This window comes from Podarcis tiliguerta (genome assembly GCF_965153285.1).
Source record: "Podarcis tiliguerta genome assembly, chromosome: 3".
Lineage (NCBI taxonomy): Eukaryota > Metazoa > Chordata > Lepidosauria > Squamata > Lacertidae > Podarcis > Podarcis tiliguerta.
The window spans coordinates 67,940,064-67,963,321 of NC_139536.1; the positions used below are offsets into that span (position 1 = coordinate 67,940,064).

Below are 23,258 nucleotides of genomic sequence, written 5' to 3' on the forward strand. Positions count from 1 at the left end.
TGTGCTGCCGGGGTGCAAAGATCCGCCCAGCGCTACAGAGTAACACAGCGATGGAGGGGGGGCGGGGACTTTGGCTCCATTGCTTTTCACTGTTGCCAATCGAGAGGAACTCGTATACAGTAAGGTATACATTTGCCGCCCCCCAGAAATCGGCGCCTAGGTGCCCCACACCCCTTGCACCCCAGGGTAAAACCGCCCTGTATGTCACTATTTGAGTTGAAATGGGAATGTGCTGCCCCCTGCCGCCCCTGTGCCCCGCCCCCTCCAGTTCTGCCATGTGCTAGAACTCTGGGAGCATTCCGTGACGCATTCCCATTCATTGGGGAAGAGGTGGAAGTGTTCCATTGTGCAGTGGAAGTGGTGGAGCAGAGAGCAACACGTTCCCATTTTGCTTCAGGGAGTGTTTTGTAAGGCAGTGTGGCCTGAGATGGGTGCTTCACCCTGCCTCACTAGTTAGCCAGCTCTGCTCACAGTTCTATCTTCTGCTGGCTTTTATCTGTTATATTTCCTGTGTGTACGGTAACAAGCAGTACCTATTACTAGAGAAGAAATTAGAAAAAACACAGTTTTGATCCCTCTCTGGGAATAATTGGGACCATCTCCAGTAGCCCATAGAATGCTGATCTTACACCACCTTAGATTTTTGTCCACCTCACACAGTTTTGCCTGGTTTTACTGTAAATGGCTTTTTGGAGTCTTAGGCAGATATCTTACCCATCACCTGGTCCTTTGGTTTGTTTGTTTTATTGGAGATGCTGAAGACTGAACCTGCAATCTTGGACATGCAACACGTGTTATAGCACTTAACTAGATGTCTCAAGAATTTGGGTTTGACTGTTTCTTTATGGTGAGTTCACATGCTACAATTTGTCCTTTTCATTTTTCTATTAAGAGCCATCCATATTTTTTTTTCAGTGCTCACTCTAAAATTAACCTTTTTATTACTGGAAGGCTGGTGTTAATACCTTAAACTTCCTAGAAATTTTGATTCAGCATACAGCCTGCCTGACATTTTCCACTTCAGAAGACCTCAGGTCAATGTGTTGTGGCAAAGCATATAGCTCTAGCAGCATTTCATGGCCTTCAAATAGTTCATGTCATTTAAACATTTCATGACATAAATGTTAATTTTTCAATGTGATCATTTCTGAGGCATGGCATATAATTGAGATGTTGCTTTGGCATAGCATAGTTTATTAATACCTAATCAGAAGATAGAAGTATTTTGGTGCAGAAATTTGAAACAGGTTCTGTATTTTACAGCCTAACATAGGTTGATAATGGCTCAAAAGTATTTTCACTTGGGATTTTTATTGTTCTTCCAACAGGAATAAATCTAGCTCTTCCCTCCGGCTAGCAGTACATTTCTCATAGTTTGATAATCCAGTCTTATTGTATCCCTCTCCTCCCATGTGAATGGCACACAAATTTGTGACTCAAGTCGGCCCATCAAAGCTCAGAGCTGTGGATTGCATTGTATTTTTGCATCTAGGTTCTTTGCCAGAAGGCTGACAAAAATTAGAAACCTTTCATACATTACTTCAGGCAAGCCTAGATTTGCCAGGAGGACTTTGCACTACAACAATCTTCATCCAATCACAGTTTCCTAACAAGGGTACTTGTATGATAAACACAATTGCTGCAATTCACCTGTTCTAATCTTAGGTGTGCATTTCAAGCATTGTATGGATACATTTAAACTTGTAAATATGTGAAGTGGTCCTTATTGTCTAGCATGCCATTCACATGAGTGGTGATCTCTGCTGCATTTTCCTATATTTTCTCCATGAGCGTTTGTTTTCTGCATCCTTTTTTCATATAGGTATGAATATTGCCGCACATTATAACATGTTCAGTGTATCTTAACAACTGACCGTTTAGCTATATAGTGACTGAATACCTGATAGGAAGGCTGAGTTTTGAAAGCACAAGGAGGCACTTGCACTCCAATCATAACATTGGTTAAGCTTGTTTTCATTGCAGTAGATGCCAATTAAATTACTGATTTTCATAATTATAATTCAGCATGGTAAGAGTCGATAATGAATGTTGTCACACTCAAGCTAAGTTATTACTGTATAGGAGCTCAGGTCTTCTTTCTGTTGATGTACTTCAACTCAAGATATTTTGGTCTGGATTTGAGAGATCGTGGGAGAGAGTGCTGGAAAACAGGGGGGGGGGATAGCATTTAGAGGCATTCTATAGGCTGCTCCCCACTTATGTGATTTTCGCTTATGTGTGCAGGGCTCCGGAACGTTATCCCTGCATAAGTAGGGGGGCACCCGTAGGTTCTCTATAGGAAATGGCAATTTTGTAGAGCACTTTTGGACTTTGATTGTGCCACATGGCCTGCAAGCACTTCCCATAGCTAAAAGCATATTTTAACCTTTGCTGACTAAATTGACACTGCTGTTCAGCTCTTGAAAATAGTTTGTTTGATTGTTTGTTTCTATTTCTTGAAGTATGTACCATATTTTTCACTCTGTAAGACACACTTTTCCCCTCCTAAAAAGTAAGGGGAAATGTGTGTGTGTGTGTTATGGAGCGAATGCAGGTTCCATGGCTTCAGCGAAAGAAACGCGAAGCCTCCGGTGCGCACTGACCCCTCTCGTTCTCCTGGCTTCAGGGATAGCCACCAGAAGCCTTCGGAGCGCAGCAGGAGCTCCTGCTGCACTCCGGAGGCTTTGTGTTGCTTTCTTACATGTCCTCCAGCCTCCAGCTGGCCCCAAAGCTTCAACTCAAGATATTTTGGTCTCAATTTGAGAGATCGTGGGAGAGAGTGCTGGAAAACTCTGGTGCATCTTATGGTCGGGTGCGTCTTATAGAGCGAAAAATACTGCCCACTTATATATCAAAGCAGTGTACAACATATAATATTGTAAAGCAATACAAAATAATTGCAAGAATGACTGCCTCATCTAAAAAAAGTGTGTGGGGGGGATTAAACAACTGAATAATAGACTTGTTGGCATGTTGTTGTTATATTCCTCCAATCTGAGCTAGATATTCTGGCTGGACGAGAACTTAATTGAATGTTTCCCACTTCCCTTGTCCTTGGAGGTTTGTGTGCCTCTAAAAATAAGTTTCTGATGGTTGGGGAACCCTCTGGAGCTGGAAGAGGAAATCAGCAGGGGGCTTGCACAAGCTGAGGTGTGTTTCTGCTCATACAAGAGCACCTTGGAATCCAAGCCATCAATTTTAAAAGCCATTTGCTTTATTTTTATTTGTGCCTGAAGAAAAGCTCTGTAAATCTAAATCCCCTAAGCATTTTATTTAGGAACAAAGATCATACACAAGGATGATTTTGTCTTTTCCATTCTGAAAGTATGACAGTTAAATATTCTTGTCAGTTGCTCGAAGGATTAAAAATCTTATTAAAGCATCTGAAAGGGTGTGTTTTTCTCCCTTTTTTGCTGGTTTCCATCTCTGCCTTTCTCTCATTATTGGTTCTTTCTTTATAAATATTCATACTTTATCTAGAACTAATCGGTACTATGTTCTCAAATTAGCTGAGATGTTTGCCTTGGTGTACAGCCAATTAGCAGGAATCCAGGGATGTTATCCATTGACAGCTGGAAAGAGATCTCTAACAGCAGCATAAGGGGCTCCAGTATTACATAGTATTGGTGCATTAAGATTACATATTAGGATTTTAAACAGCATTCTGTCTACTGTTTCTAATTAGCAGTGTTTACTAGGAGAACATTGCAAAAAATGTATTCTTAAAACAACAGATAAAGGCAGATGTAACAGCTGTGATAGACTTTTGCTCTCCGGGACTACAGTCTGAAAATAGTGGCTTTGCACATTTGCAGCAGAAGCAAACTGTAAATGCCACAAAGGGCCACTTTACAGCTCCCCAGAAGTTGTTTTACTCCTCTGTGGAGAATGTCAGAGAATCAACCATCTGGCCTGAAGACAGTCACTCCTCCTCCACTCCGTAGTCTCACTCCTGGTATACTCCCTGTGCCACTGTATCTGTGAACAGCTGTGGGTGGTGGCATCTGGTTCTTTAGGTTCACAGGTAGTTGCTTGTGGGAGTCTTGGCCAAGACCATCTTTACTGAGGGTGCAAGGGGTGCAGGACACCCCGGCGCCGAATTCTGGGGGGTGCCAGGCACCCGCCGCTGAAGCCGCCTATGCTCTTAACCATCTATCTGTTATGAAATAATAAATAATTTTCATCAAGCTAGAAAAACAAAATACATATATACCTAGTTATTACCAAAATATAACTACTGTTTCACTAAAGGACTTTCAACTTTGTGTGCTTATTTACCAAAGACACGATGCGCCAGCAGCGGCGATTGTCATTCACAACGGCACATTTTAATTTCATCACTTACAGTTCAAATTCGTTTAGAGAAATCATTAAAAAATAGTATTTATTTTCACTAATTGTCGGCATTTTCTTTGACTAACTACTTAGTACTTAGGGCTCTACTACACATGCATTTCAGCATGTGATTTTAGTTTTCCTTTTCCGCAAAAACGCACCTAGAGCACACACTATGAATTCCGTGAGCTGCATTTTTTCTTCATTTTACAATGCATGCTAAGCGAGAAACACATTTCTTTTTCCTCCCTTCTTTTGTAAACAAGAGATAAGGCGTAAGCGTAGTGTCTGACATAAGCATAATAAAAGTTAATTTTGGGGCGCTGGATGGATCTTTGCACCCCGGCGGCGCATATGCTAAAGATGGCCCTGGTCCTGGCAGTGACCATACAGGACCTGCTGGTCTAGGAGGAACTTCTGAGGAATCCTGTCTGACAGCCTAAGGCAGAGTGGTTCACTGATCACCAGCAGCTGGCCTAGAGAGCCTTGAACATGACCTGACTCCTTAGCTGGTGCCTCTGCAGCCTCCATGCTTGCTCTGTTAGCACATGCTCTGCTATCAGGAGTGTTCCATGGGCATTGCTCTCCAAGTTACATTGTGCTTTTCTGTAGGACTGCTATGATGGATTTCCAGATCATAGCATTTCCTGATAATAGGCCCATATTCTTCATGATGATAGGAACTAAGCAAAATGGCATTCATTTCTTTGGTACTTATCTGCTTTCAGAAAATATGGATGCTTCTGCAAAGAATGAATAATCAGAGTAGATAAAGTTGTAAATATTTATGTTTCTGGAAGCATCGTGAGAAGAAGAGGGGAGTGCTTATCTCATGACTCGATTAGATTGCAATAATCTTTTCAGAAAACTTTGTGGTTGCCTCAGTTCCAAAAAAAATTCATTAAATCCCATAATAAAATCCTAAAATGAACAAATCCCAAACCATTATTCCATTGAGATTGTAGATAAAAAAAAGAATGTGAAGATACAATGTTTGCTGTGTTGTGTAATAGAATAAAGGTGTGCAGAACATATTTCTGAAAGTTGCATTAATATGACCTCAAAACGCCCTTTGAGAATCTCCTTTGAGCAAAAACACCTTGGTTAGAGTATTAAAGCCCTTCAATAACATTTATCATTTGTTATTTGTACAAGTCATACAACTTTGCTTCATTGCTGTTACAGATCCCACTTGAAAAATGTCTGTACTTTATAGCTTTATACATTACAGGATTACTTTTTTGCTGTGATTTTTTTCTTTAGAAAAAAATATCATTTAATATTTACAGTCTTGATAATAATTTCAAAACAATTGTACATGCTAGTTTGGTGTTACTAAGAGACCATGCAGACCAGCCTTTCTCCGCCTGGATGGCAACTTCCATCAGCCCCAGCCAGCAGACGCACTTTTTAGACATGCATCATTTCACGACACAGTAGTTCAGTTTTATTAGCAAACCGGAAGTTAAACTAGGCCCTTTCCAGCCCTGGGAGGAGTGTGGGGAGCGTTCATGCAAGATACCTACACACTGCAGCCAACACACTAATGTGTTATGACACACAGTTTGGAAAGCTCTGGGATAGAGGATGGTGGGTACTGTAGTCCAACAATGGTTGGAGGACACCATTTTGGCTGCTGCTCACCTAACTGTAGTCCAACAACAGTTGCAGCAGCCACCATCGTTTAGAGAGATTCCCTTGAGTATGTTCACTGGGAGACTAGCCAATGCTATATCCTCAAATGCTGGAACACTGCATGAGAGGGTTCAAGTAGATGGTCTTCTTGTATAAAGAGGCAGAACCCTTGCTCTCATTGGCTCCCACTAGTGGCAGTAGAAGCATGGTAGATAATGGATTCGATCTTAAGGTAAGTTAATTTAAGGAAGTTTAAGAAAATAGAGTTTCCTGCTCGCTCCTCCCCTGCAGCCACTTGCATTCCCCTAAAAGTCTCTCTAGAGAGATGGGAAACACTCATTAACATTGTGGGATGGGGCACGGAGGGCTGCTGAGCAGTAAAATTAAATCAGTGTGTATCCAAGGCAGTGTGTATCCAATCAGTGTGTATCCAAGTTCATCTGAAATCAAGTCTGGTTTCATTTATTTATTTATTTTTAACTCTGTTTGTTCTGTTGAGAACAAATGTATGCCTTGAACACAGACTTTGCTATCATGCTTTAACTACTTCATACACATTCCAAGGCAGTAAATAGTAGTGAACATATAGATGTTTTCCTAATGCTACTGATGTTCATTCCTTTCTTCTGCTTAGTGATGGATAGAAAGCTCCCAAGCCAAGCTCTGGAAATGTTGTGCTTGGGATGCAGAATTATGGGTAGAACCTTTCATATCAAGGCTGACAACATCACTTTTATTGAACAACACTGCATCTCAATTTAAATGAAGATTTATTTATTTGTATGCTGTGAGCTAAATATACTCTCAAGGGGAGGAAGAAGTGGAAGCTTTTATTTTAAATTCAGTCTACTTTCCACTTATCAGCTTAGCTTCCCTCTTAAATACTGAGTTCAAGATTTCACTGGGAGGAAACATTTTAAAAAGCTTCTTTCCTAAAGCATAGATAATCTTTTCTATATAATGGCAGTCTTTTCAGAAGACAGGATAATGAATGCACAGGGCAAAGTGCATGTCCTTTAAAAAAATAAAATAGCATGTACTTCAGTAGCAACTCATACATTTTCTTCTTTTTGCCTAATTGTCAAATCACTTTTTAAACTAAGGGGAAGAAGTAAACATTACATACAAATATGCGCAGCAAAGCCCCAAATGTTTTGAACCCAAACTAATATAAACATATTTTAAAGATTTTAAAAAACCAACTCAATATCTTTGGCACCTTACCCCAAACAAATTAAATGAGATAATTCAAAATAATTGTTGGAGATGTAGGACACAAAGGGCAGAATTACTTACATATATTCTTGAGCTGCCCCAAAGTTCTGAATTTCTGGGCCCCTTATACGTAGCAACTGCAAATCCACAAGTCATATTACTGGAATATATAAAAGAGGAGGTGAAATAATAGTTATTTTAAGCCGCAGAAACCTGTGTTGCCAAAAACGGATATAAGAGAAACCCCCAATGATAACCTGTTGATTTGAAAAAAAATGTGTACAATATGATCAAATTAACATATTGTAGGAGAATTCATAACAAGCAGCCTCTACCCATGCTATCCCCGCCCCTTATCAGCTATTCTTTGTTGTTATTCTAGTGGAGGTTACTGTGTAGAAGTGGATTGGATGGATAGATAGATAGATAGATAAATGGCTGACACTGACTGTCTTCCAAGTTTACACCATTTGTTTTAAAAGAGAACATTAAGTTAGGGATGGGCATTTATAGATGCACAGTGCTAATCAATACAATTGCATTCCTATATCCCAGCCTTCCTCACCATAGTGCCCTCCAGAGGTGTTGGACAACAACTCCCATCAGCCCCAGCTAGCATGGTAAAAAATCAGGGAGGATGGGAGATGTAGTCCAAAGCACCTGGAAGGCTGCTATAGTATAATTTTGTGGCCCTGTATTTTATTGTTGTTTTAGACTTACATGAACAATATTGCTTCTTCAAAATAACTGCATTCTGTTTTTCCCCCTACAGCCTTAACAAGTCAGAACACATTTAAGAAGAAATATCTATTCATCCCTTTTGCATCTGGAGCCTTTTTACCATATCACTGATCTCTCTTATAAACTCTGAAGGCGTTTGAGCACTGAAGACTGGCAGACATAAATTCTTCTTTGAATGTTCTTGGTCTAAAGTAGATGTATCCGATCTTCTGGATGAGTATAAGGATAAAAAGGTTGGTGGATTATTTGAAAGCCTACAGCTTTAGAACTGTTTGTTTCTGTGTATATAGTACAGTGGGGTGGGCGGGCAGAGTTAATAGATGTCTGTTTTCCATGAGCGGTATAGCATTTTATTTATACTTGGGAGAGAGAATCTTTCTTCCTTCCTTCCTTCCTTCCTTCCTTCCTTCCTTCCTTCCTTCCTTCCTTTCTTTTTGGAATGTCATGGAACAAATTTCCTACTGGAAAAGCATCTAGTGCTTTCTCTCGATCTGACAGATTTGCTTTTGCAGATTCCAAAACTGATTTAACCTGAACGTATCAAATGGGATGTTGTATCACTGGAAAAAAATAGCTATGCTTGTATTGGATGTGAGTGCTGTATCGATACAAAAATTGCAACACTTTAGGTGAATATAGAATTAATTAATGGGAAGCTACATTCGATAATGGAGTGGAATGAATTGGGACCATGACACTTGCGCATGGAGAGCATTAACTCTTTCTCTTCCTCATTCGTGATGGAAATCTCACCCCAAGAAGCCATGATTAACCAATGAGGTTTCTTTTTGAAAAGACAGCTATCCAGATACCCCTTTCCCAAATCTCTCCAGCTGATGACACCTTTGGTGGTGAGCATTTTCACTGAGGAACCAGGATTTAAAACCCTCCTTCTGCACTGCTGCCCTGAACCACTCCACCCCACTCCCGCTTTTAGCTGAAGAAAAAAAAAGGTCAGGCAATCTGATCATGGATATTCCAAGTTGTATCTAGCTTGGCCCTAAGAGATTAATTACTGATCCATAGTTTATATACATGCTGTTAATGCCACAGGGGAAAACCCCAATGTTTATTAGAAACTAGTCTAACGAGATCACCAGGTGATGTATGGCAAAGGGGGCACAGAAGGTTTCGCCACTTACTGTCCCTCCAGTGTACTTACCTTAGTTAAGGACTTTTGGACTTTGGGGCTTTCTCTGGCCTCTGCTGTTTATACTCCCTCGTTTCCTTGGGGGTTCTCATATCTCATTTCACACTGCCCACTTTTTGCAGCTGAAAATGAATGTATTTGTTTGACTTGATATATATGTGATGCCTTATCATAGTGGCAAGTGAATATTCCCCATTGCAAAAGATTCTTAACTGAAGAACGTTGGAAGTAATTAACTAAAAACTTCAAATGTACTGTTCTTTATCAGCATTTTTAAATGCTGATTTCCTTTGATATTTCCCCTCTCTCCCTCTTTCTCCAATTTATTGCTCATACACTCCATAGTGGAACAGTGACTATAATGTTAGACTATAATGTTAGACTTGGAGGAGACAGACCTAACTTTAAATCTGTATAACCACCATGTGCTGCATGTACATGTTTAGGACTGAACATGTCTCATCAGGATGTGATGACTCCCTGTTGTTCACTGGACTGCCTCTACCAGTTAAATTGTGGGGTTTTGTTTTGAAGTCTTAGGTCAGCTTTCATTCAACATTTGATACGTGATGCCTACTTACACATACAAGTTACCAATCAAAGTTGCAGTTCTTAAGCTAGGAACATGCATGTGTGAATTCATTTAAAGTTTCCACCTCTACTTTTAAAAGACTCTCATAGCCCCTGTAGGGCAGAGAATGGGTAAGGCAGAACATAAACATGCCATGATAAACAGCTGAAGAGCTGGAAAGTCTGCTAGGCAGAAAATACACCAGCCTTCGTTTCAAAATGCTCCCTTTGCACCAGTCTAGGTATTCTGCCGCCAAAGCACTTTGAGAATCAAGTGTGTGGAGGGGATTGAGAATAATTTATTCTAAGTTTTTTCTGCCTTGGCTATTATAAGGCATGGGAGTATGGTGATTAATAAAGACAAAACTAAAACTTCGCAGTGTTACTACATTGTAATTTCCACTTTGTGGTAAATGATACCATATAAATCCCTCAGCAGAATTATACTGTGGTACTCAATCTGTCTGCCTTTTAGTATGTCTGTAACTACTGTGTGCATGCTGTATATATTATTTCTCCAGTTATAAACCATAAATAAGAGACAGACAACATGCAGTCCTTTATCAGAAGAGACTTATGTCCCAATGGCATCAATTAGCTATTCCAAATACAAGAAGAAAAAACCCATTGCATAATAAATGTAACAGAACAGCAACGAAAGCATGCAACTAAAGCTCTGCACTAAAGTGAATAGTAATACGTCAGTGATCTTTCAATGGGAAATGGTAACAGGTATGGGGAAATATTGTAACTGGTTTAACAAAAAATAATAATGAATTTACTTTTGAATAAATGCAGCTGTGATAGCTGTGGTAGTAAACTCCATGTTTTCAATAAAAAGCATAGAATACTCTCTTGCATGTCGAGGTCCCCAAGCCACCCTCAAATAAAACACAATTCACACAGAATTTTTTTGGCCACAACTTTATTGATTACAGAATGTAAGTGGTTGCTTAGGCATTGGTTTGCGACTATCTGTTCCCACCTAGAGGTAGGAACAGAACTGACATCCGCAAGCCTGCGAAAGTCAATAAGGGAAAACATTTTGGGGAGAGAATAGAGCTGGGTGCCAGGCCCTCACCTCTCCCCAAATGTTCCCAGGGGCTCTTGCGTGGCCCTAGCCCCTTGACAGGGGTTCGGACAAGAGCATGGCGAGCCCCGTGATTCCGTTAACGGAATACCCTTGCAGCAGCAGCATTGGAGGGGCAGGCACTGCCAACCATACTCCCTCCACCAACCAAATTTAACCAATGCCTAACCGCAACCCTACAAGTTGTGAAGATTTTGCTATTCAGTAGGCAAAAAACCAAATGGCACCGGCCAATCAGCCAAATGGAAAAATTCCTACCAGGCTCCTGCCCCAAAGCAGATGACCCCATGACAGGCATAGCAAGGTCAACACAAACAGCCCTAAATATAGGGAGGGTGGGTGAGTGATCCAATGCGTGCAGCGAAAAGAGGCAACTCAACGCTGCACACAAGGAATAAATGGCCCCTTGGTTGTCAATCATAAATTACAATGTCACATTCTTCCCAATGACCAAGAGGTGCCCAATAAGATTTGTGGCCATCCAAACTAACCCGCCCAGCAACAGAAGGATGTCTTGTTTGCCCACAACACGTGCTCTCCATGAAGGAGAATACGCTTTCTAAAAAGTGGGGCTGAGACAGAAAAACCCACATTAAGGAAGCTTAATGTGCAACCCTTAGCAAACACAGAAAAAAAACAGAAAGATGCAACAACATTTTAACACTATGTACAGAAAAAGGGAGGGAAGATAACCCTTTGGTGACTACAAACATCCCCATCCCACAACTGTCTCTCTTCCATCCTGGTTTCATTTCTTGCAATCCAACACTACAAAGCATCTTTTGTCCCTTTTTGTCCTCTTACCTCTAAATCAGTAACTCGTTTTCTTTGGATTGACACATTATAATTTTATATCACTTTCCTAGATTGCTGTCCCATTGTTACCCACGCTGCTCATACCTTTTAATAGAGCCTCTCTTTTTTTCTCTAGAGAAGAATATGGGCTTGTGTAGAAGTAACTACCAAAGGCTACCTCTTTTGTACAGCAATAAAGGATCAAAACAAAATATGAATCTGAGTCATTTATCGTTGCCTGTTTTTTTCCTGTGTGGAAATAAAGTGCAGGCTGCTCTCTGCACAATTTTTGTTTCCCTTCCTGTAATATGCCTTGTTAACCAAGATTAGCAGGTGGCATGGTGCTCTGAATGTTGAGTAGGCCTTGATGGCTATGGGCCAGTTCAGCATTACAAGAACAACCTGCAGCAAGGTTTGGGCTTGGGTGCTTTCCATTCCTCTTCTGGTGGAAAGTGACTGTGAGGAGGACTTTAGGACCTTTCACTTCTGTTTTAGATTAACCACAGTTGGCCGTGTTATTTGAACATGGACAAACTGGGTTAATCTTAACTTTGGCCAGTGGATACAAACTGAACTCAAGCCATAGTTTATGCAGGTGGCTTATTTTCATTAACCAGAGTTAAGATTAACCACAGTTTAGAGTTCAGATGACCCCCTAAACTGCAGTTGATATAAAATGTAATGGGAATATTTGAATATCACCCTTGTGGCCATGCAAGAGGGGAGATATGAGGGGAGATTGTTGTTCCTGTAGCACTAAGCCAAGCCTTAATCTCTTGTCTGAATGCAGCCTCTGTGTAATTCTCCATTCCCCAGTTTTATTGTAGCTGTTGAACTGAAATGAGTTTTTGTTGCATAATTTCTTTCATGTCCTTTTCAATCAGGGCAGCTGTGAGTTTCATCCTGAGATTGATAAGGGTAGGCTTGAGTACTTTTTCTGTAGGAGAGTGACTCATCTCCTGGGTCAGAATAATACAAATAATTCAAATAAATAAATAAATCATAAAATAGCTATTGCACTAATATGACCTGTCTGTGACAACATGTGAGTAGCTCTAACAGTCTAGGATATCAAAGATATCTGATTTAAAGGAATGTGAGAAACTTATGTTCAGTTTAAAAATAAATGAGTGCTCATAAACACATGCACATGCAGACAGACACACACAGGTACCTTAAACAGCAGGATGTAATCTCAGACTATTTGCAGTCAAGAGGTTTCTGCTGAGCAAAATGCTCATTCAATTTAGAAATGGAGATTATAATAATTTTCCTATCTTCCTCACATCAGGGGTCCTGCCATCATCATGCAGATGTATATGTTATAATGTGATATATCTAGCAAACCTCAGTTCCAGGTAACACATGCTTTAAACATACAACAATCTAATTCATCCATAATGCAACACTTCCTAGCTTCCACAAGTGAAAAGTAATGTGCTTAAATTGCCCCATCTAATAAAGCACTTGCTTTTAATACATGCAAAGTGGTTTATATGATGGCATTGCTTATAACATGCAGCACTCTGTTGAAATAGCCATTCACACACACCCCAAGCCAAAATTGTCAAAAGGTGCAAATTATGTATAGATCTCTACAAAGAGGTTCATCCTAAGGACATGAAATGTAGGAAAGGGAATTACGATGTTTCTGGGAAGGATGCTAGCAGCCTGTCATCTTTTTTTTAGAGGTTCTGTGGGAAGAAAGAAAATGGTGGTGGTCTGTGCTCAGGTGTTCGTGCTGCTTAAACTGTGCCACTGAAATAGTATGAATTGTTTAATGCTGCCCCCTCCCTGTGGTCACATTTTGTTTTGGGGAAGAGCCCTGAGAATTGGGCAACTCCTATACAGGAGTAAGATGTTTCCATCTGCCCAATCACTCACCAAGTCCCCATCTCAGTCAAGCACAGTCAAGCTAGGAATTTTTGGTTTTGTCTCTACGAAGTCTCTAAGTCAGACAGAATAAAACACATAAAAATGTGGACATGTGCCTTTGCTAGGATTAGATGGGCAGGGAGTTAATGGCAGACCACTGCAGTCTCCCATACCAAATAAGTAACCAAACCTAGTAACCAGTTTTGAGAGGTAGATGGCAGTGATGCCAGATGTAGGGAAGAGAAAGGATAAAGGAGTGTTTTCTACCTTTCAGCCTCTTGTGATTTCACACGTTTCCCTTTTTATAATGCAGTCTAAAAATTAAATGTGTGTATCCTAAGCAGTACCAAGAAAAAGGAAAGAGAAGGATGAGGAAGCCTTTTGCATAATTAATTTAATAATAACTCAGGGTCCGGCTGTGGAGGAGAGATTCATCCATAATACTAGAGGGAGCAGAAGGTCCTGTGTATATAAACAGAATGTTGCAAAAGCCTGCAGAACATCTCTGCTTATTACTCTCCCCATTAAGTGATGTAGCACTGACTTTAAGTGGAGAAAAGCAGGTGCCCTGGAAGGCTTCATGGCTCAGAGGTATAGTATGTGCTTTGCATCTACTGTATAAGGGCTCCAGTTCAGTCCCTGGCATCTCAGAAAATAAGGATGGGAAATGCCTATGTCTCAGGCCTTTGTGGATAGCTGTCAGTTGGCATAGACAATCCTGGGATGGGTGGACCAATGACTCATAGTATCATCATCATCATCATCATCATCATATTTATTATTTATACCCCGCCCATCTGGCTGGGCTTCCCCAGCTACTCTGGGCAGCTTGCAAAAAAATATTAAAATACTGTAATACATCAAACATTAAAAGCTTCCCTAAAGAGGGATGCCTTCAGATGTCTTCTAAAGTTGTCTGGTAGTTGTTGTTCTCTTTGACATCTGGTGGGAGGGTGTTCTACATTGAGGCCACCACTACTGAGAAGGCCCGCTGCCTGGTTCCCTGTAACTTGGCTTCTCGCAGTGAGGGAACCGCCAGAAGGCCCTCGGTGCTGGACCTCAGTGTCCAGGTAGAATGATGGGGGTGGAGACACTCCTTCAGATATACTGGATAAAGTGTCTTTGTATGTTTCATATATCTTCATATACATTATACTTGGTATTTGGTACCTGGTACTTGGTACTTGGTATGGCAAGATACCTTTGCTAGTCCTGTGCATGTTTCTGTGCAGTTGTGAAGACAAGCACCTCATGCTTTTGGTGTGTGGGATTGAGGAAGAGCCCACTGAGCACCTGAAATGGGAACACTGGTATATTATCACCATGACTGATTACTACTTTCCATATTTGGTGTTTTTCCCCAGGACACCTTTTTGTAGACTTGTAGACTATACTTCAGCACAAAGATGTTAATAAGCTTGGCGAGATTTACTGAAACAGCTGCGTCTCTTACTAAGATAACAAAAACCAGGTATCTGCTTCCTTGAAAATGAAATACTATTTCCCTAGATAACTGATAACACATTTCTCTGCAAAAATAATTTTTAAATGGGGGCCGAGCCAGGAGAAATTATCTTATGCTCCAGCTGCAATTATATAGCACTTCAAATACATTTTAACACTTCAAATACAGTGAAATTATCTCACTATTTCTTAAAGGTGTTTAATTGCAAATGTCTTTTAAATTAGTAATTCAAGGAGAAAATATTAAAATAATGGCTCTCTCACTCTCTAATTTTTCTAACAATTTTTGATGGATTGTGGTAGTTCAAGTTCATATTCTAACTCTAGCTGAAATATTTTGTGCATTTCCCCCCAAATGAATATGCATGCAACTGAGAAAGCAATAATGTCAGATCTACAAAGTAATTCTGTAGTTGAATAGAATGTATGTAGATCATCCATATTGTTATAAGGGCTTTCTCCTGTCTCAACATCTTTTGCAATCTCTTAAAAGGGTGTCTGATCTGTTTTCACACGGTGTCAGGATTTTATTTATAAGCCACTTTTGATTTGAGGATATGAACTCTCTTCTTTTGAATAGCAGCTGATATATTTCTGCTTATGGAGATAAGTAAAAGAAATTGTTTCCATATGCTGTCCATGGCATCATCTATCCTCTTCTACACACACACACACACACACAGAGAGAGAGAGAGAGAGAGAGAGAGAGAGAGAGAGAGAGCATATGGCATTATTAAGCTCTTTTCCTTTCATTTTCCATGCCAGTTATCTGCTAAATCTATACTATGCTAGTGCTGTGCATATGGCCAAAAACTGGAAGCCTTCCACAGAGGTATTAACTAGACTCAACCTAGTTTCCTACAAAGGAATTCAAGAAGCATGTACAGCAGTTACTTACAGGATTACTGGATTCCTGAGTCAATACAAGAACATAAAAAGAGCCTGCTGGATCAGCCCATTGGCCCATTAGTCCAGCATCCTGCTTTACCAGTGGCCAACCAGATGCCTGGGATTCATGCAGTCCAGCCTTTCGCATGATGAATTCTGCATATGTTAAATAAGCAGGGAAACAATATACAGCCTTGTCATACTCCTTCCCCAATTTTGAACCAATCAGTTGTTCCATATCCAGTTCTAACTGTCACTTCTTCTACCAAATAGAGATTTCTCAACAGAGAGATGAGGTGATCAGGCACTCCCATTTCTTTAAGAACTTGCCATAGTTTGCTGTGGTTGACACAGTCAAATGCTTTTGCGTAGTCAATGAAGCAGAAGTAGATGTTTTTCTGGAACTCTCTAGCTTTCTCCATAATCCAGCACATGTTTGCAATTTGGTCTCTGGTTCCTCTGCCCCTTCGAAACCCAGCTTGCACTTCTGGGAGTTCTCAGTCCACATACTGTTAAGCCTGCCTTGTAGAATTTTAAGCATAACCTTGCTAGCGTGTGAAATGAGTGCTATTGGTAGTTGGAGCATTTTTTAGCACTGCCCTTCTTTGGGATTGGGATGTAGACTGATCTTCTCCAATCCTCTGGCCACTGCTGAGTTTTCCAAACTTGCTGGCATATTGAGTGTAGCACCTTAACAGCATCATCTTCTAAAATTTAAAATAGTTTAGCTGGATATCATCACTTCCATGGGCCTTGTTATTAGCAGTGCTTTCTAAGGCCCATTTGACTTCACTCTCCAGGATGTCTGGCTCAAGGTCAGCAACCACACTACCTGGGGTATACGAAACATCCATATCTTTCTGGTATAATTCCTCTGTGTATTCTTGCCACCTCTTCTTGATGTCTTCTGCTTCTGTTAGGTCCTTACCACTTTTGTCCTTTATTATGGTAATCTTTGTATGAAAAGTTCCTTTCATATCTCCAATTTTCTTGAACAGATCTCTGGTTTTTCCCATTCTGTTGTTTTCCTCTATTTCTTTGCATTGCTCGTTTAAGAAGGCCCTTTTGTCTCTCCTTGCTATTTTTTGGAAATTTGCATTCAATTTCCTGTATCTTTCACTATCTCCCTCGCATTTCGCTAGCCTTCTCTCCCCCGCTCTTTGTAAGGCCTCATTGGACAGCCACTTTGCTTTCTTGCATTTCCTTGTCATTGGGATGATTTTCTCCTGTATAATGTTACGAGCCTCGATCCATAGTTCTTCAGGCACTCTGTCCACCAAATCTAAATCCTTAAACCTGTTCCTCACTCCCACTGTGTATTCATAAGGGATTTGATTTAGATTGTATCTTACTGGCCCAGTGGTTTTTCCTACTTTCTTCAGTTTAATTTTGAATTTTGCTATAAGAAGCTGATGATCTGAGCCACAGTCAGCTCCAGGTCTTGTTTTTGCTGACTGTATAGAGCTTCTCCATCTTTGGCTGCAGAGAATATAATCAATCTGATTTTGATGCTGCCCATTTGGTGATGTCCATGTGTAGAGTCGTCTCTTGTGTTGTTGGAAAAGCGTGTTTTTGATGACCAGCCTTTGCTCTGCTTTGTTTTGAACTCCAAGGCCAAACTTGCCAGTTGTTCCTTTTATCTCTTGACTCCCTATTTTAGCATTCCAATCCCCCATAATGAGAAGAACATCCTTCTTTGGTGTCATTTCTAAAAGGTGTTGTATGAGGGCCACTCCATTTCTTTTACGGGATTCTTGCCCACAGTAGTAGATATGATGGTCATCCGAACTGAATTCACCCATTCCCATCCATTTTAGTTCACTGATGCCCAGGATGTCAATATTTATTCTTGCCATCTCATTTTTGACCACATCCAACTTACCAAGCTTCATGGTTCTTACATTCCAGGTTCCTATGCAATATTTTTCTTTACAGCATTGGACTTTCCTTTCGCTTCCAGGCATATCTGCAACTGAGCGACCTTTTGGCTTTGGCCCAGCCGCTTTATCAGCTCTGAATCTACTTGTGCTTGTCCTCCGCTCTTCCTCAGTAGCATGTTGGATGCCTTCCGACCTGAGAGGCTCATCTTCCATCATCATAACTTTTATATGCCTGTTGTCTTTGTCCATGAAGTTTTCTTGGCAAGGACACTGGAGTGGCTTGACGGTTTCTGCTCCAGGTTAATCACGTTTAGTCAAAAATCTACTCTATGACCTGTCCTTCTTGGGTGGCCCTGCATGGCATAGCTCATAGCTTCTCTGAGCTGTTCAAGTCCCTTCGCCATGACAAGGCAGTGATCCATGAAGGAGACATTAACACTTGCTCTGTCACAAACCACAAGAGTAAATGAAATGTCCTTCCAACAGCACATTGGAATGAACATCTTAGTACTGATCTCACCAGTCTGCACACTGCATTGCTTATAACCGGATGTTCATTTGATTGGTACATACATAGCATTCTAAGTTTGATTAGAAACAGAAAGGGATAGTTGTATCCAGAGTATAAAAGCAGTATAAAATTATGTAACTTTTTGCTCTGATGTAGAACGATTCCATTAATTCATGAATTGACTTTGAAAATGACAGGGAGCGATAGTCTCTCAACAAAGACTACTAATGCTGCTTAACTGCCTCTTTGTCAGCATCATGGATGCTTACTTAGACAAACTTCAGGCTAGCAGAAATCATCTCCAAACTGACAGACTACGTTCTAATTGCGGATACATGAACTTCTGAAGTGATTTTTTTTTTTTTAAAAAAAAGTGCACTGATGTGTTGAGACATGCCGAATGCTCCAACAGAATAACCATTGCAATCTTTTAAACAAGTCACATGTTCGATGCAATTTACTCTTGGGTCCAACAAATGCATTCAGTTTTATTTGTTAACCTAGCAGAACATTATTTATTAATGAGTTCTTCATGCTTTATTAAGTCTAATGTCAAAACACCTCTGTGGGACTGTAGGAACGCTCTGTCTCTATGTTAAAAGCCTTCTAAAGAAAATGAAAAATTATGCACTAAAGCTGCAGATAAAACCCAATAGATATCAGTTCAATTACTCTTGATCCTGGCAGATGATGTTTCTGAATAGTTTTGAAAGAGCTGCATCAGATAATATAAGCTGTCTCAAATGAAAGAATTCTGCACTATCAAATGTACATAATTAGGAAGGCTTAGAGAAACTTAACAAAGCCACTCTGTTCCCAAAAGCTGAATGGTATATTCAGCAGGTGAAAGCTGACAAGTTCAGTAGAGAAGTACAATGCTTGCTTGGCTTCATTTATTTTTCACTTAGTCCTTTTATATCAGGAAGGGAAATTTCTATTTGCAAACATTAAAATGACGGAATGTTGAAACACAAGGGGTTATCAGAAGTTTTCTTAACTCAGTAGAACTAATATTGCACAGGAAGCCAATATTGCAGTTCAATAAACTTTCCCTTGCTCACTTCCAACTCTTTCCCACTCTGGTATTCTTACTAAGCATCTTATCTATAGCATTGGCATACAATTCAAAGTGATTTATTATTGGGCCTTTTGTGCACTCTAAACTTTGCTCAGATTTGTCCTGTGGTTTAGTAAGTCAACTAGCATGAAGATTTGACTGAGAAGAACTGGCAGTAACTTTACCTACATCTCTCTAAGGGTAAGAAAACACAAACAGACTTAAGCAGTCTGTAGTCTTTATTGATTGCAAATTAACACCTAGCTAGTTCCAGTTCATCTCAATAATGCAACATGGTCCGTGTCAGATTTTGCCACAAGCATTAGTTCAAGGGTTTGCATTCAGATCTAGCCCAAATACAACAGTCAGTAAGTACTGTCTGTGGCTTCCTAATGGTACAATCTGTGTTGTTTTCTGCTGTTTGCCAATGTGGTGTAGTCATGGACTAGGACCTGAGAGATTAGGGCCAGCTACTGTCTGCACCTAACCTACCTCACAGGGGTGTTGTGAAGTAAGAGTCATGTATGCTACCTTAAGCTCCTTGGAGGGAGGGTGAAACTTAAACGTTATAAGTAAAATAAAATATCTGGCTGTATGCTATGAAGTATTTAATACTCATACCCATATGTGTCACTGTCATGCTTCTTTCGGTGTGCTTATATATTTGTGAAATCATTTCTGCAATATATGGCCGTGGTTACAAACAGCTGACTTGACTAAGAAAATAATTTCAACTGTAAAGCAGTCATCCCAACCCTACTGTGCAATGCCAAATCTAAGTGTTATGTTGTGTACTTGCTCCTACGGTAATTTGTTCCACTGTGGTTGTTTTCAAGAGGGGGCAGCACTTCATTTCCATGTTGGCAAGGGAGTTCTACTGTAATTTCCCTTCTGTCTCTCAGAAAATGTTCGGTATGCTTTATTGCTGGTAACTGCTCAAGTCCCTCTTCCCCAAATTTGGTCATAATCTGAGTGTTTAGAAAGGTCACTGTTTAATTCCAAGTTTGCAATTCTGCTGGTTATAAAAATGGAAGACGAAGGCACCACATTTTATCACAACAAGAAAAACAAAGGCCCACCACCACCTCCCCTTTGTCCATAGGTTTGGCTTCAACAGTTAGCACCCACCTCACTTACCAAAATTATGTATGACATGAATAGTTTGTTCCAGCTGCTCTATCTTGCCCCTGTTGTCAATTCGTAACCATATCCTGCTTGTGTCTGAATAAAAAAAAGAATGGGGGTTGATTTACTTCTGCAGGTTGGGAGAGAGGAATTACCCAGTATGGGATTTGCCACCTGCAGTTTAATTTGATCCTTCCCTCAAGGAAGTAATTGGCTACCCAAAATAGCAGGTGGGAGGGCCAAAGTGCCAATTATGCCTGTCAAAAGCCTTTTTCCTTTGGCCATTACAATTTCCCTGGTTGAGGCTGTAGTTCAGAAATTTCTTATCCAACCTTACAGTAGTTTCTGTAACCCACATCAACTTCCCAATCAATTATATTGTTGTTATGTCTTACCCACATGACACAAACAGCTTGCAACCTAAGTGCAGGATTTTCTATTTTCAGTATTTTTGAAAGTGTTTTTTTTAAAAATTGCATTTTCAAAACCAGGAACAGAGATCATATTCACCCCCCCCCATCACACTTGCAACTTTGTACCAAATACAGCATGTATACATATACCATATGACTTCCCTTCCACACATTTTCTGGTTCCTTTGCCTTTCTGCTATTCCATGCAATTATTTCTTTTTGCTTTATTATTTAAACCATTTACCTTCCATCTCTGATTTTTCCAATTGTCATTATTGTGATTTTTTTTTTTAAAAAAAAAATTATTAGTTTTCAATTACAATCCAATAATAGCCTAATTATAACAATACCAATTTATAATACAATTACTAATACCAATTGTTCAAATACTGAATTAAATAATTTAGGTGCTATGTGGGGTCCAATTCAACTGATGTCTCATGGCAAGAACAACAAAATGGGGAAATAACTTTTCTGCTTAAATACGTTGATAATATAATTTTCGTTACTGAGAATAAATTAGATTGTACCAAAAATGCTGAATGTTTAAATAAGCAAGTTTTGAGAATTTACATGCTAGATTAAAATTGATTAATTAAAATTAGGCACATTGAGAAGGGGATTGGAAGAAAAACACTGGGGTGAATCAGACAATGTTGGGTTTTCGGCGAAATCTTGACCCCACTGGTTAAGGAGCCGAGGGCTCATTTTGTGGGGCACCATGAAATGTGTAGTTTAAACCATCAAACGTTTCAGTGGGACTTTTGCTAGTGTTTTGCACCACATCGGATGCAGGCCTGGCCAGGACAGCTTTCCTGTTATACCTTCTGGGCTTGGTGAGGCATATGACCCCCCCTCCTGCTCTGAGCCTACTCCAGCTGAGGAATCACACATCTACTCCCCAAGCTTGCTGGCCCCACCTAGGCTGTGGGTCCTTGCCTGCCTTCTCTCAGAACTAACAGTTGTAAATTCTTGAATCCTGAGGTCAGGGGTGGTATGCCCCTTTTTGGCACTTGAGGCAAAACAGGAAGTGCCATCCTGCTCTGCCACACCATCACCACCTTTTAGACAGTTAAATGAAATATAATAAGTGGCATAACAAGACTGTCAATAAACAGTGCAGTCCTAAATGTGTATACTCAGAAGTAAATTCTGTTGAGTTCAATGGGCGAGTATAGGGTTGCAGCCTTAGACAGAGGCACTGTTTCTGGGCAGTGTCATGGTGTATAGCCAGAGCTCTGAAAGGAGACTGTTCAATATAAATTAAGAAACAATAGAAAGAAATAATCACCAAAAATCAGTATTATTTGTATAAATAAGGAACACTGTACAGTGGTACCTCGGGTTAAGAACTTAATTTGTTCTGGAGGTCTGTTCTTAACCTGAAATTGTTCTTAACCTGAGGTACCACTTTAGCTAATGGGGCCTCCTGATGCCACTGCACTGCCGCCGTGCGATTTCTGTTCTCATCCTGAAGCAAAGTTCTTAACCCGAGGTACTATTTCTGGGTTAGCGGAGTCTGTAACCTGAAGCGTCTGTAACCTGAAGCGTCTGTAACCTTCAGGTACCACTGTACTGACTTGCAGACTTACATACCATGGCAAATTGCTGTAATGTTAATATAAATTTTATAGATAAATAAATGTGATGAAACAAATATGAGATTAAAGGCAAGTGAGTTTAGTTCAATTATTTGGCTCCACAACACTTGATGTGTGACTTTTGATATCTCTCATGTATATTGTGACTGTGTGGGATCTTCTGCAATGAAACATGAAGAAGGGTATCCTCACTTTTTGTACACACCCACATGCCCCAGCATTGAAATGTATGGGAAGAAAGTGGTGCCCATGTAGCATTTCCCTAGATGCTTCAAGGGCTCACTGACCTGCTAAAGTGAGCTTCTTTGTAGAGTGCACCTCTTCCATGCAGGCATCAAAGCAAAAAAACCAAAACACGCGCACAAACAAGAAGAGATCAGAATTATGGGTGGCAGTAACTATACCTAAACTGGGATTGTGTCCAAACACAGGTGCATAAGGTCACAGGGCTGATCTCTGCAATTTAAAAATACAATATGAAGTAAATTTAAAGCAAATTATAGTAGCCAGAATAGGATGGATCCTAAAAATATGTTTTTCAAGTGTCAAAGGCTACAGTAAAGCGGTGCATCTTCAGCATATGGCAGAAACTATAGCATGAATGTCCCTAAGCTCCAGGGCTGGCCCATCCATGAGGAAAAGTGAGATGAATGTCTCATGCAGGAGGATCCACTGGAACAACAGATCCCAATGTCAAATTTTCTTCCCCCCCTTGTTTCTGATGTAGTTCTTCCCTCATCCCTTCTTCCCTGGCAGGGAGAGAGACAGTATTTGCGGGGGGGCAGCCTCAGGTGCCAAAATGTCTTGAGTCAGCCCTGCCAAACAAACCTCTGCAGGGAGGAAATTCTACAAATGAAGGTAGTGGAATCAATTCTAAACTATAGTTAATATTTAATTTCCTCTCTCCCCTGCC

General features: G+C 40.3%; 2 protein-coding genes across 8 annotated transcripts in view; one reads left to right on the top strand and one right to left on the bottom strand.

Annotated features, from left to right (window-relative positions):
- HS3ST5 (heparan sulfate-glucosamine 3-sulfotransferase 5) overlaps nucleotides 1-23,258 on the top strand; it is a 142,543-nt gene that overhangs the window by 40,589 nt on the left and 78,696 nt on the right. For 5 of the 7 annotated variants that reach the window (XM_083433716.1, XM_083433721.1, XM_083433720.1 and 2 more), the window contains exon 2: nucleotides 7,958-8,159. The exons of 1 other annotated variant lie outside the window; for it this stretch is intronic. The gene's annotated coding sequence lies outside the window, so the exon portion shown is untranslated. Of the gene's footprint in view, nucleotides 1-432; nucleotides 848-7,957; nucleotides 8,160-23,258 lie in introns of those variants that run through there. One more of the 7 variants, XM_083433719.1, reaches the window with a different exon arrangement.
- LOC310674495 (uncharacterized protein) overlaps nucleotides 1-23,258 on the bottom strand; it is a 141,277-nt gene that overhangs the window by 14,868 nt on the left and 103,151 nt on the right. The window lies entirely within an intron of this gene.